The sequence below is a fragment of the Morone saxatilis genome, unplaced genomic scaffold, assembly GCF_004916995.1.
Source record: "Morone saxatilis isolate NCDOM2014 unplaced genomic scaffold, NCSU_SB_2.0 Contig17, whole genome shotgun sequence".
Taxonomy (NCBI): domain Eukaryota; kingdom Metazoa; phylum Chordata; class Actinopteri; family Moronidae; genus Morone; species Morone saxatilis.
Window position 1 is genome coordinate 13,318,141 of NW_023339729.1, and position 12,544 is coordinate 13,330,684.

Here is a 12,544-nt window from a genome sequence, read left to right on the forward strand (position 1 = left end):
TTCTGATTCAATTTTGGGTAAATTCCAGCAATTGTGGCACACCATTTAAAAATAAATAATATATATATATATATATATATATATATATAGCAGTTTACATGTAACATCATTTTAGCCTATCTCAAAGTTTGAAATAAGCAAAGTCTCTGTGTGATGGCATCAAATGACAATGAAACTGGAGAAGAAGTAAAACGTCAAGACGAAACCCAATTCAAGAACATGAAATGACACAAGATTAAGTCTTCATGACCAACCTCACCTACCGTACAGGTGACAAGTCAGGAAGAGCAGGGAAAAAGCTTTAAAAATGGAAAAACAGAAAAGTTAGAACGAAGGAAATGAACAAGAGACAGATAAGACACTAAATCCTGCAAGGAACCAGAGGTTTAAAACGAATGAGAGCGCATGAACTAAAGGAAGCGATGTGAAGAGGGGAATCAAAGTTTGAGGCACCTGTTCTGACAAGTCCTGACAAGACACTTAAGGCTGTGACACAACATAAACATTCTGCCTGCATCTCCAGCAAAAGCCAGCTCAAAAGGCACACATCAAGTTCACACTGAGACACCTCACAATACGTGCCAGTCTCCATTTTGTCAGTATCTTACTATCATGCACAGAGGTTTCACAAGACTGGTGGTGTGACAGTAACTTTAACCACAATTGTGCACCTACAGTTCCAACCTTGTCAGTGATATTTGTCCATGAAAAAATAAGGTAAAAAATCAGGTTATTAAATGATCAATAAAAATGCTTGATAGTTCTGCAATGAGAGAATATAACCAGCTGAACCACTTGGCTTAAGTGTACTATGGTGTTTTCATGGTTCTGGAAAGATTAGTTGATTATCAGTTAATTAAAACATCAGAACACTGTCACAATTTTTATAACTGACCAATTATTATCAATTATATTACAAATGGATATCTTTGGGATCTGGAGTGTTGAACGAAACAGGCAATTTGAACATGTTACCATGGATTTTGCACCACTGTCCAATATTTTACTGCTTTACTGTTTTAATTTTCTACACAATTCATCAAGTAGCCATACACATAATTGACATATTAATGGATAATGGAAAGAGATATGTTTAATATATAGGTTCCATACGATTTGGACGGATGCAGTTTGTCCCTTTAATGAAAAAAACAAAGGTTCGGTTTTGTAGCAATTTAGAGGCACAGTGCACCTGCAAAGTGTCAGTGAAACACAGGCAAAGTGACCTTTTTTTAACCCAAAGTGGCTCTGCCCCCTCTGCTCACTGACGCATGCTGTCAGTGCGGATCTTCATTGAAACTGCTGGCTGCAGGTTATTCGTGCTTTGTAGTTTAATCACTCACCATGCTGCGCATTGGGAAGAGACTCAACTGTGTTAATGGAAAGCAGGTTTTGACAGGCAGTGTTCCCACAGTGCAATAGAATACAATAAACAAAGGGTGTGAAGTGGATTTGGCTTAAAGACCAGTTCATTTTTTAAAAATTGCCTTGTTTGGTGATACAGTTAATGCAGATTGGTTCAGGACTTGTTTATTCAGAGATCAGCACACAATAGTACAGGAGCAGCACCGGTAAACCACATGGAAACTCTTATTGTGATACTTTTCAATGACTCTTTGATAGAAATACTTTAGGATTTACTACTAATGAGTTTTCGGATTCCCCATATACACACATGCAGACACTATTCTTGTTGGTAAATGCGCGAGCATGTGTAAGACATGTACTGGCTTGCTTCAGTGATTTTTCTGTCTGTGTGCGCAGGATTAGTGCATGTGTGTGTGTGTGTGTGTCAAACAGGTTTGGAGAGGAATGCAGGACTGGCGTAATCCGGTCTCGGTTCATTTTGGCTATTGTCACGGAGTCAAAAGCCTGTAGGCCTGTGTGCTGCGGGGCCTAGTAGCTCAGTCACGATTACACACATCATCTCACATAACACATTGCTGCCTAAATCAGAATTAAACCATATCAGGACAAGACAGTACAGCACTGCAATCAAAATCAACTCTCAAAGATTTACCATAACATTTCTTACTTTTAAACAACTTTGAGATATAACAATTACTACCAGATGATAAGACCTTGCAATGCTGAGGCATAGAGTTTGTATACTGCTAGGGTGTCCAGTCACCTTGTAAATGTCAAGTCAGGCAACATAATGTTTAACTTTCCTGCTTGCTCATTATCACCGTGGACAAACAAACTGAACTGCAGCCAATCATTAAAGAAATTAGAGACTATACACCCATCTTTCAACCAGCAGCTGCTCACGATCTCTGAGATTATAGTTGTGAAGGCAATGAAGGAGGAATTCATGTCAGAATGACTTATGAAAAATGTAACAATGAAAAATGTAAAGTCATTAAAACAGCACTGAGGAATATTGATTTAAGAGACACGATTAAAATCCCATCCATAATGTAAACATTGTCAGACCCAGACCTCAGCTGTGAAATGATTGGACTTCACCTCTGCTCAATGTCAGTGAGTTAGCGATATATGAAGAGAGAGTTTGCAGAAGCATGGGGAAGGTTTTGACAGCAAACATGGTAGAGCGTGCAGCTTTTGGATGTAAACCGGACCCGGGAGCTTCCTTCCACTATCTATTGCGTAATAACATTGTGACAAAGTGAACACACAGTAACATTGTAGCAGATATTATTGTATGTTTCACAAACAATAAGGCTATGTTGGCTACTGCTGGTTATAAGCTAACAAATTAAAGATGATAAGTATACTCATCAGACATGTCTGCTAGTCGCCGATTTTGGCGCACAATGGACTTTAATCAGAGTGTGACTGAGGCTCAGTGTGTAGGCTATGGCTGAATCTCACGATGAACCTAGCACAACCTGGTGGTGGGTGGAGCATTCATAGATCCAGAATCTCTCAATGAGGGAGAACGAGTTGATGTGCTTCGAGCCCTATTTTCAGAGTTCTCTTTTACCAAACCATGTTGAACAAAAAATTAATCATAAGAAAATATTCGTACATAGTTTAAAATGTGTCTGGAGGGGGAACTTTAAATAAAGTATCTTGCCTACCAAGCTCAAAGCTGTTGGGGAAAAAAATCATGAATGCTGCCCCCAGATTAATATCTTGCAAAAGTACTTGAAACTCAGTTAACTGGGGTATCTTTGGCAATTTCCAAGGGATTTATATTCCGTTTAAACAGACCTGATGATCTCTTTATATTCACAGAGTTCTATTAAGATACTTGGTATGCAGTTGGATTTACCTCATCTGCTCTTCTTCTGCACTTGGCTGTCTTTCTCTCTCTCGCTCTTTCTCTCTCTTTCCCTGTATATGTCCTCATCCACTTCTCTGTCTCGCGCTCTCTTTAATATAACTTGGTTGTGCTGTGTTGTTATTTTGTTACAGCCCTGTTTGTAACTTTCAGATTTTCTATTGATTTCAAAACTTCAAAACAAACAATTCTTTACAAATTCAATTATTTTAAATCATTTCCTGATACTGATACCAAAGTCCATAATACACTCACCTTTTGTAATATGTAAAAACAACAGGAACACTTGGATAAACAGTAACTGTCAGATGGACAACTTAATATCTGATCTTCCATGTAAGTCTTAAACATTGTTGACCTGTCTGGGATATTAGAATTAACTGGTTAAAATATCTGAAATTATTTAGCTAATATTCATTTTTCACCCATTTCTGATTCCAAAGACATTTGAACCAGGGTTAAAGGGCTTGGATGGTTCCCAGGACCCAACACTGTAGGGTTTCAATAAAAACTCGGTTGACAACACTGAATGGTTGAACTAGGGTCAACAGGCTGGTACAGAGGAATTCTTCCTTTCTACGGCAACATAATATGTTCTTCAGGTTTTATTCAACACACTGAGGTCATAAACACACGTAGGAAATTCAATGTACACTCTCTTGACCTGGGCAGGCAAATAATGGGTGTTGTCCTCCACTGTTCAGAGCATCATGACTGATGGCATTTTAATAATCACAGATACAGAATGAAGCTGACTGCAAGACTGACTTTCTGATGTAGGAGTAGCTAAAAGTCTAATTCCCAAGCTGTATGTCTGGTATATAGCTACAGCATGCACACTGGATGTGGATATAACACTGCAAACACCATTTAATAACAATAAAAATAAATAAAAAACAATGAGAGTGTAACAGATAACAGTAGGCATGATGCATAGGTTTCTCAAACCATCACAGAGAAAAGGCTAATCTACAGTTTTTCAAAATCAATGTCAAGGTCGCTATTATATAAAAGGAGGTTATAGCAACATAAAAACACCTTACTGCTTCTCAACTAGTGCAAAAGAGTGATCTTACACAGTCTGATAATGCCACATCTTAACGTGGGAAGGCTTCCAAATATGGACTACGGCTCCTCCTTTGACACTGCCTTTGATGTGTGATTGACAAATTCATTAATTAGATAGGCTTGGGAGAATGGCAACTCGTGCAGACACAGCTACATTGTTAAGCGGTGCAACAAAAGTATGGAACGCTAGACAAAAAGCATGCCAGTTAGCGGCAAAGGAAACTCATGAAATCCCAAGCCTCCTCTGATGATAAGGATAATTATACTCCATGCATTGTGCATTTCCACCAAGACTGAGAACAAAATCACAGATACCAAAAACACACAAGCAATTCAGGAACTGGTGATTTTTACTTCCAAATTAGTTGTGAATAGCCGTGATAAGAATTTTTTTTATTTATTGACTAGACCACACCATCACACATTAGCTGCAGCTTTGGAAGGAGTTCTAACATTAGACAGCTTGTTGGCATCGCTAAATTGTTACAACACCTCCATCTCTCCTACGATATACACACGCCAAAAACTACGGGCCTAGTTCTGCCATTCATTTATGGTTTGCTGCATTCAATCAATTTGGTGCATGTAACCTAGAGTGAATCCCATTTCTAATGTGCACTCATGCTTTGGCAGCATTTATATTTATTTAACACATCCTTCAGGTAATTGTTTCCTACAGTGTACAGCAGTGGGATTCCTCTGTTACCTCTGCTGCGCTCTATGGCTGACCAGACATTGTAACCTCGCAACCACATCCATGTGTATTTGTTTTTGTGTGACGTCTTGAGGTTACATTATTTATGTTGTCTTCTTGGTTTCATTTGCACACAGACCATTGTAGAATGTGGATGTCAAAGCCAGACTGAACTATATGCTGGTTTTTTAACATTTGCTCTGTATAGTACATTAGATGTACAATCGGTTTATTAGGTTTATATTATTTTGTCCACCCAATTTATATCGATTGGGGTAGGCAAAATAACTGAAACACCTCTCTGTACAGCACCATAAACCAAAGTTTCAACCAAAACTGAAAATGATAACCTTCATGCAGATTAACTGGAACTCATATTCACAGGCAACAGCTTTCTTAATGGAGACTGCAATCTTGGACTAGACTTGAGAAAGAAATCCATGAGAAAGATGTTGGTAAATTCTGGGATGCTAAGAAGCTAAAATATTATCCTGTCAGCGGCAGCTCAGGCCTTTCTTTGCTATCTCCTCAGACCATTACCTTCCCAACCATAACACATTACTTAACTGTCTAATCCTTGTCTGCTTGATTAAAACACTGTTGCCGGTGTCAAACGAAGGGCATGTGTACTGTGTACGACAGACATAAAGTAAACTGAAGATGATAAATGTAATTCTATCCTCTTTCTCTCGCTGACTGTCAGATGGAGTCTCTGAGGCTTTTCACTCAACAGATTATTACAAATGAAAGAAATACCACACAGTGACACACATATTAGAACGATTTAAAAAGCGCCGTCTCAACACCGCCTTCCGTGCCAAAACAAGACACAAACACAAAAGGAATAGAGGACAAACAAGAGGATGAGTCGCAGAATTTTAGACTGTAGTTCTCACTTGAATGCTGGGGCGTGGTTGGTATCTCAGGTATGTTGGGACTGACATGGTGACATAATGCAGAAACATGCTGTAGGTAGGATGAGATCTCTGGGGAGCAATTTAGCATGTGTCTCAATTACAACATTTCTCAATGTACATACCAATCATGATACCACATTAACCTGCTTAAAGGGGCACTCTGGGGGGGCATGGAATTTAACAGACGTGGGCATTTGTCAGACCGTGAGGGCCTAATTAAAGAGGCTATCCAGTTGCATTGTGGGAGGTGTTGTATGTAGCATTTTTTAATCTTGACCCATACTCAGGGCTATGAGTTAGGATAGCTCAGCCTCTGGTGCAATTTGAGCTTTCTTTTTTTAATCTCTCTCTTCATGCCTCTGAATTTTATAGAAGTGAAATGCTAAATTGGTGAAGTAGCCTTTTAAGATAGAAACTGCAGTAGAAAAAGAATCTCAAATAACCCTAGTCAGAAAAAAGTCATAGTTGGAATAAGCATAATAATAATATAGTTCCTGAATATTCCACTTTTAGCTGCATTAACAGAAAGCATGCTACATACTATATGTATACACATAAGTACCTGACAACGAGGTACTTTTGATCACCTCCATTGTTTCTTCACTTGAATGATGAGATCTCTTTACCACTAAAAAGGAAAAAAAAAAACTTTCTGTGAGGCCAGCGTCTTCCAGGTGAACCACCTTTGTTCACTTGATGTCTGAGTCTAATCTTCTGTACAGCCATAATAACAACAGCCTGAAGCACAGTGCAATCTGCACACAAACAATCATGGTGCTGGCAACATGACACAACGAGAAAGAGCTGTGAAACTCTTGACATTGCAACGTAATGCTCATGGGGGATTATTAATCACACTGTGATTTACAACCCATGTAAACAGCTTAGTTCAAATATGGAAATGTACTAACAGTCACAGTGGTGTTCGCTTCTGATGACAATGCTACACCACGTTAGAGGGAAAGAGATGCGGAAATCCAATATCACCTCAACTGAGGATGGACAGACAGGCACAGAGATATGCTGGGGGTGAGTGAGGAATTTCCCTCCTGCTGGAAACTCATTCATCACCCAGTTTGCCAAGCAAAGTGGTGGGTTTCATCACTCCCAGCTACTCTTTTGTCTCCTCCCCTTAATCTTTCTGTATTTTAATCTCCCTCCACTTTGTCAGAGTCTGACTCTCTCCGGCTCTCTCCAACACGATTTGAAAAGATAAAGCTCTTGCTGATTGGTGGTGCTGACGACCACACAGTTTCTCCTGCTCTTTTATCTGTCTTTACCAGCCATCTGCCCACTCTACTTGTCTCTCTTCCTCTTTGTGCAACTGGGTGGATTTTTGCAGATTCATATCAAAACCAAAATGCTTTGCAAGTGACTAAAGTAACAAATCGACCTGGGCTCTAATTCTATCTTTTGTTTGCACCACAGAAAGAAACTTTTCAGCTGAACAGCAACTAACAGGCGAGCATATCATTCATTGGCTCACATACACTGATAACAGAATATCTGCATTGAGCTCATAGGAGCCGATGTATCCGGAGATGACTTCAACACCACAGCCAAAGACAGAATTTAAAAATGATATTTTATAAGTTACAGATAATGTTGAATGTTCCAGTGTGTAACATTTAGGAGGCTCTATTGGTAGTATGGAATATAATATTCACAGGTATGTTTTCATTAGTCTATAATCACCTGAAAATAAGAATTGTTGTTTTTGTTTCCTTAGAATGAGACGCTTTTATCTACACAGTAGACAGTTCTCATTCCCAGGTCATCAAATACCGATGCGAGTGGTGTTCAGTCGAATGCAATCTGCAACATCACAGCTAGATGCCACGACATACAAACAGGTCCTTTAAAAGATTAAAGACTGGAGTAGATCTGTCGTCTGACTAATCATGGAAGACAGCTGTGAGCTTTATGAGTAATTAAGACCAAAAACAGTCAACACTTAACAGAGTCAAACAGCTGAAAATGGGACAGCAGCATGACAGAGACAAACTTGGTCTAAAATATATCATTTTAATACAGCAGACTCATAAACCAGTAACATATGGACATCAAGTTCAAGATCACTTATGGTAACACTAATATAATTTACTGCTTTCTTTTTAAGTTTTATACATCGTTAGACTGCATGTTTTAGAACAGAACGGCTTGTCTGAGAATACTAGCAGCTAAAGTTGATCTCATTATCATCCCAGGACGGTGATTGTCTTCTTTTATTGTGTCATAAAACAGCAGTGCTGATCTGTAATCAGCTAGCTTCTTTGGTTGCTGTGACATTTATATTTCTACGTGTCCTGTGCAGTGATCCTTTATGTGAAGCTTCTCTTTGAAACCTCAGGCATAAGTAGGCTATGCTTGTTAACAAACCCCCAAGAAAGTAACTATTTTCCTGAGAGTCAAATTAAGCCAGAGGTGAGGTGAGTAACACCCCCTGGATATGGCCTCAAGGCCCTCAGTTCATCAGCCTGACAGAGCCATGTCAGGAGCTCCTGCTGGGATCTCTGCTTGTAAATCAGTATGCTCAGCTGCATGCTAAGCAGCATTTGTTTGATGGGTTGTAGGGCAGAACTATGCTTTTTTTTTTTTTTTTTTAAATGAAGCCATAGCACAGATCAAGCATAGATGTGGTTAAAAGTGATGAAACAGCAGTGTGTTTTGCCGTAAAGTAGGTGAGTCACACATAGATGTGTGGTTAATCTCTATACTGAACTTGAGATCTTGACTGCAATGTGTATGTATGTGTATAGGGTGTGTGTGTGTGTTTTGATTGTGAAGTGCAGCTGCAGCGGCGGCTGGGGAAGTGTTAAAATATAGCCCCACTATCTTTACCGGTGCATCATAAACTGTTGTAAATGCCCTGCAGACTTGAGGCTTTTTTACAGTTAGTCAAAAAACCGGAACAGGCAAAAAAAACAAACAAACCAAAACTAGTCTAACCAGTGTTCCACTTTATTCTGAAGGAGGCATAGGCTACTGTGCATGGCATGGCATATCTTTTAAGATAAAAACTACAATAACTATGATAGGGAGTTACTGTAAACTCACTGTGTCTTTATCCAAGTGAAAAATTTATTTTTTAGTAAGGTTGGGTCAGGATTTAAGAAGCCAGAGTGTTAGAAAACATCAACTGCGGTGTTTATACAGCCAAAGTATATGTCAAGGGGGGTTTTAAATTAATAAATGACTTGGTTTGGTTTGAAATGCTTAACAGAGGTCAGACAAGTCAAAAGCTGCTGGGGCTGTCCAACTCTGGCTGGGCTCACTTCCACCTCTTGGCCCGGTTTCAAAAGGTGTCAACCGACCACGTACACCAAACGTGTGTTAAAATTCATGCAGAAAACATGGTAGGTCGAAATAATGCAAAACACACTTACCTGTTCAACGTTGGCTACTTGATATTTTAGGTCCAATACACTGCAGGAGGAAAACGAAACCAAGTAGGAAAAGTGGAGAGATACTGGACACGCGACAAAAAGAGAGGGAGAGAAATCCTCCTTCCACCTAAATGAATGATGTGGCGAGGAGGATAAAATACGACACAAACTTCCCCGTGTAGGTGAACACCTGAGTAGCCTCCGCGATAAGCAAGCCCCCCCAAAAAACACACAACGCTCGTCTCATGAACGGCGGGCCACGCGTAGTTACTTTTATCAAACTTTTACAGCTCTGTAAAGTTTGTTTTAGAGGGAAGGTCGCGGCATTTGTTTAAAAAAAAAACGTGAAACCGTCCCGGAAAGCCGCTCTCACCGCCTCCCTCCGTGCCTGAACCCGTCCGTGAGGAGGAATAGAGTCGGTCTGTCCAGCGGTGGTTACCTGACTCCAGTCATTACCGTGAGGCCAGCCCTCCTCGCAGCAGCAGCAGCAGCCGCCTCATGTTTCCTGTTGTTGTCGCTCGGAATGGCTGCAGAGCAGATAAACAGCTTTCTTCCTTGAAAGCAACAGGTTGAGATGCCTCATTTAGCGACCAACATGACATGCCATCTGGTGAGCATCAAAACAGTGCCGTGGAGAGAAACTTAAAAGTGGACCGTTTTTGCTTTAATATAATTTGCTCCCTTCAAGGTTACAGCAGACAAAACCGAAGCTTTAAACTCACTGTATTTGCGCTTTAAAACAACAACAACAACAACATTGTTTTTAATGGGCAGACATAATATTCTTTGCATGTTTGGGTGCAACTGCTCAACCTACAGAATTCATCTAGTCTCACCGTGTGGTGTGTTTCTTGCAGGTCACGTTATCAGAGGGGATTTTGATGAAATGAGGCATCAAAAAAGAAATAAAAGGTAATATTTGCATGCAACTCATCTCATGAATAAAAGTTAAACCAAAGAGCTATTACATGTGATGGTTTCAGTAAAGGAAAGAAGTGCCTCAAAAGTGTAAAGTCCCTTTCAGCTCAAATGAGGGATTCCACATCCTGCTTTCTAAAATGAAAAGGGAATATGGGTGTAAAACAGTCGCCTTAGATTTCTAATAATACAGTGCGTTTGGGGGTTGCTCTCTTGTGTATTTGGAGGTGGTTTTGAATCCGACCTTCTACAATTATACTCATTTTAAAAATGGAGCGGCAAAAAGAGTATTTAGCCCTGTTATGGCATATTTTAATGAAAATATGAGTTACTGGGAAATACCTAGATTAGAAGCTGTGGATTATGCTGCAGGTAACCATTGTGAATCCAAGTTGGCTGCTGTGGATGTCTTCTGTTAAGGCGTCAGGCTCCAAAGTTTTCAGTACCTTTCGAAACTAATGGGTAGATAGGTGTCATATTCTTTAACACAGGTTTTTGCGGTGTGTTCTTTTAATCAGAAAGCTCAGGAGAATTTACAGCACATACATTTGGGTACGCTAAGATGCACAATTTCAGTGCCAGATGTTTTTCTCTATGCCATGCTGAGTTTGAGCCTTTTTGCTTTTTTGTGTTCTCTGGGAAGTCCTTTGAATAGCATGACTTGATCTGTTTAAAATGTTTTACTCTACTTTTGCTCATGCACAGCCCAGTTTATTGTCTTTTGCATTGAAGACACAGATCACTTGCATTATTTTTTTAGTAAGTAGTTCATTGGGAGTGTATGCATGTAACTGTAACCACACTGGTGTAAATTTGCCTTCATACTGTTCAGAGCGAAAAAAGTAACATTTTCTTGAAGTGTCCTATATTACCTCAGGTTGACCCCAGAGTGGGAAGGATACAAAGTTTTGTTCATGAGTGACACCAAGGACAATCCAAAGACATCATTCATTTCTTTAGCTTCATGAAATAAAACTAGGCCAGGCTATTTTTATGTATATTTCATTATAGCTTACTCATATTTCATTCATACCACAATATACTTCAGGCTCATTTTCTTGTGATTAATTGCTTTTTTAATGTGCCTAAATCTAGGGTATGAACCCCTGAAATACTAGCGTAACAACATCTTTAGAAATGGTCAGTATTTTAACTACATGAATTACATCTTAGCTGACCTGTGCTGTATCTTCTTTATAATCCCATTTTGCAAAAAATCTGATTAATTCTTTATGGCTAAAATTCCCTAGCATGGCAATTTGAAGCAAGAATGTCCTTGGCTGTGATCCACAGTGATGGTGTATGAAATGAGAACATCCACTGACTCGGCCTACTTCTGATTCCCCAAGACAAGAGGGAGTCTTCACACGAGCAGCCAGATAGTGGGAGCACACGAGCTCATATCACACAGCTTTCCCTTAACAAAATGACAAAACATTCCAACTGTCTTTGTTAATATACTTAGTACAGCAACCTTTCCTCAACAATACAGTGTGCATGTGCTTTTGTACATGTGTGTTCATGCATACGAGTACCAGCACTTTCCAAACACTGCTCTTTTGTTTGCTTGTATGTGCTTGTGTAGCATACTGTAGAAAGAGCACCATTTGTGTCTGTGTGTCTGTGTTGGTGTGCATACAATACTGAGGTTTATTTAGGTTGCATGTATTTTTCAACAACATATCGTGAGCAAGAAGGAAATGGTAACGATTACCAGGGCAGATGTTTGTCGTCAAAAAAACATGAGCTTGTGTTGATCAGCTGAAGGACGGTTTGACTAAACACTCAGCCTCCCCAATGCCATGTCAGTGAGTGTAAAATACTTCATGTGAATGCCTACTGTGTGAAGGAGCACTGCAACCCTATGACATCAAGACAGTCATTGATTTATGTTCAATGAAATGCTTTCTTTTGCGATACGTGCTAAGGGGTTAAAGTTAGAAATAAATCATGGTAATGGTAGTGCTGGGCGATATACCGGATGAACAAGTGGATACCGGTTTTAATTTCACGTATGATATACATTTTTTATACACCACCGTACGGGTGCATATCTGAAACAACTGCTGTAACTTCAAAAGGCCAAAAAAACAAGCAAAAAAACTAATCTAGAATCTTATAAAAATGCTTAAAAATCACTAGGTAATGGCAACTAAAAAGGTTATGGTATGGTTATGGTTTTTGTTAAGGTAACATTGACACAGCACTGACATATTAAACCATTTTAAAATGATAAAACAGCTGATGAGAGTTGTGAGAGTGAACCAAAACAGTAAAATTGTGAGTTGGAAAACTAAAACAAAGAGCTGAAAGA

General features: G+C 39.4%; 1 protein-coding gene across 1 annotated transcript in view; it reads right to left on the minus strand.

Annotated features, from left to right (window-relative positions):
* palm3 (paralemmin 3) overlaps positions 1-9,810 on the minus strand; it is a 32,367-nt gene extending 22,557 nt beyond the window's left edge. Inside the window, exon 1 of the mRNA XM_035661024.1 lies at positions 9,313-9,810. The gene's annotated coding sequence lies outside the window, so the exon portion shown is untranslated. The remainder of the gene's footprint in view (positions 1-9,312) is intronic.
* Between the last annotated feature and the right edge of the window lie 2,734 nt (positions 9,811-12,544).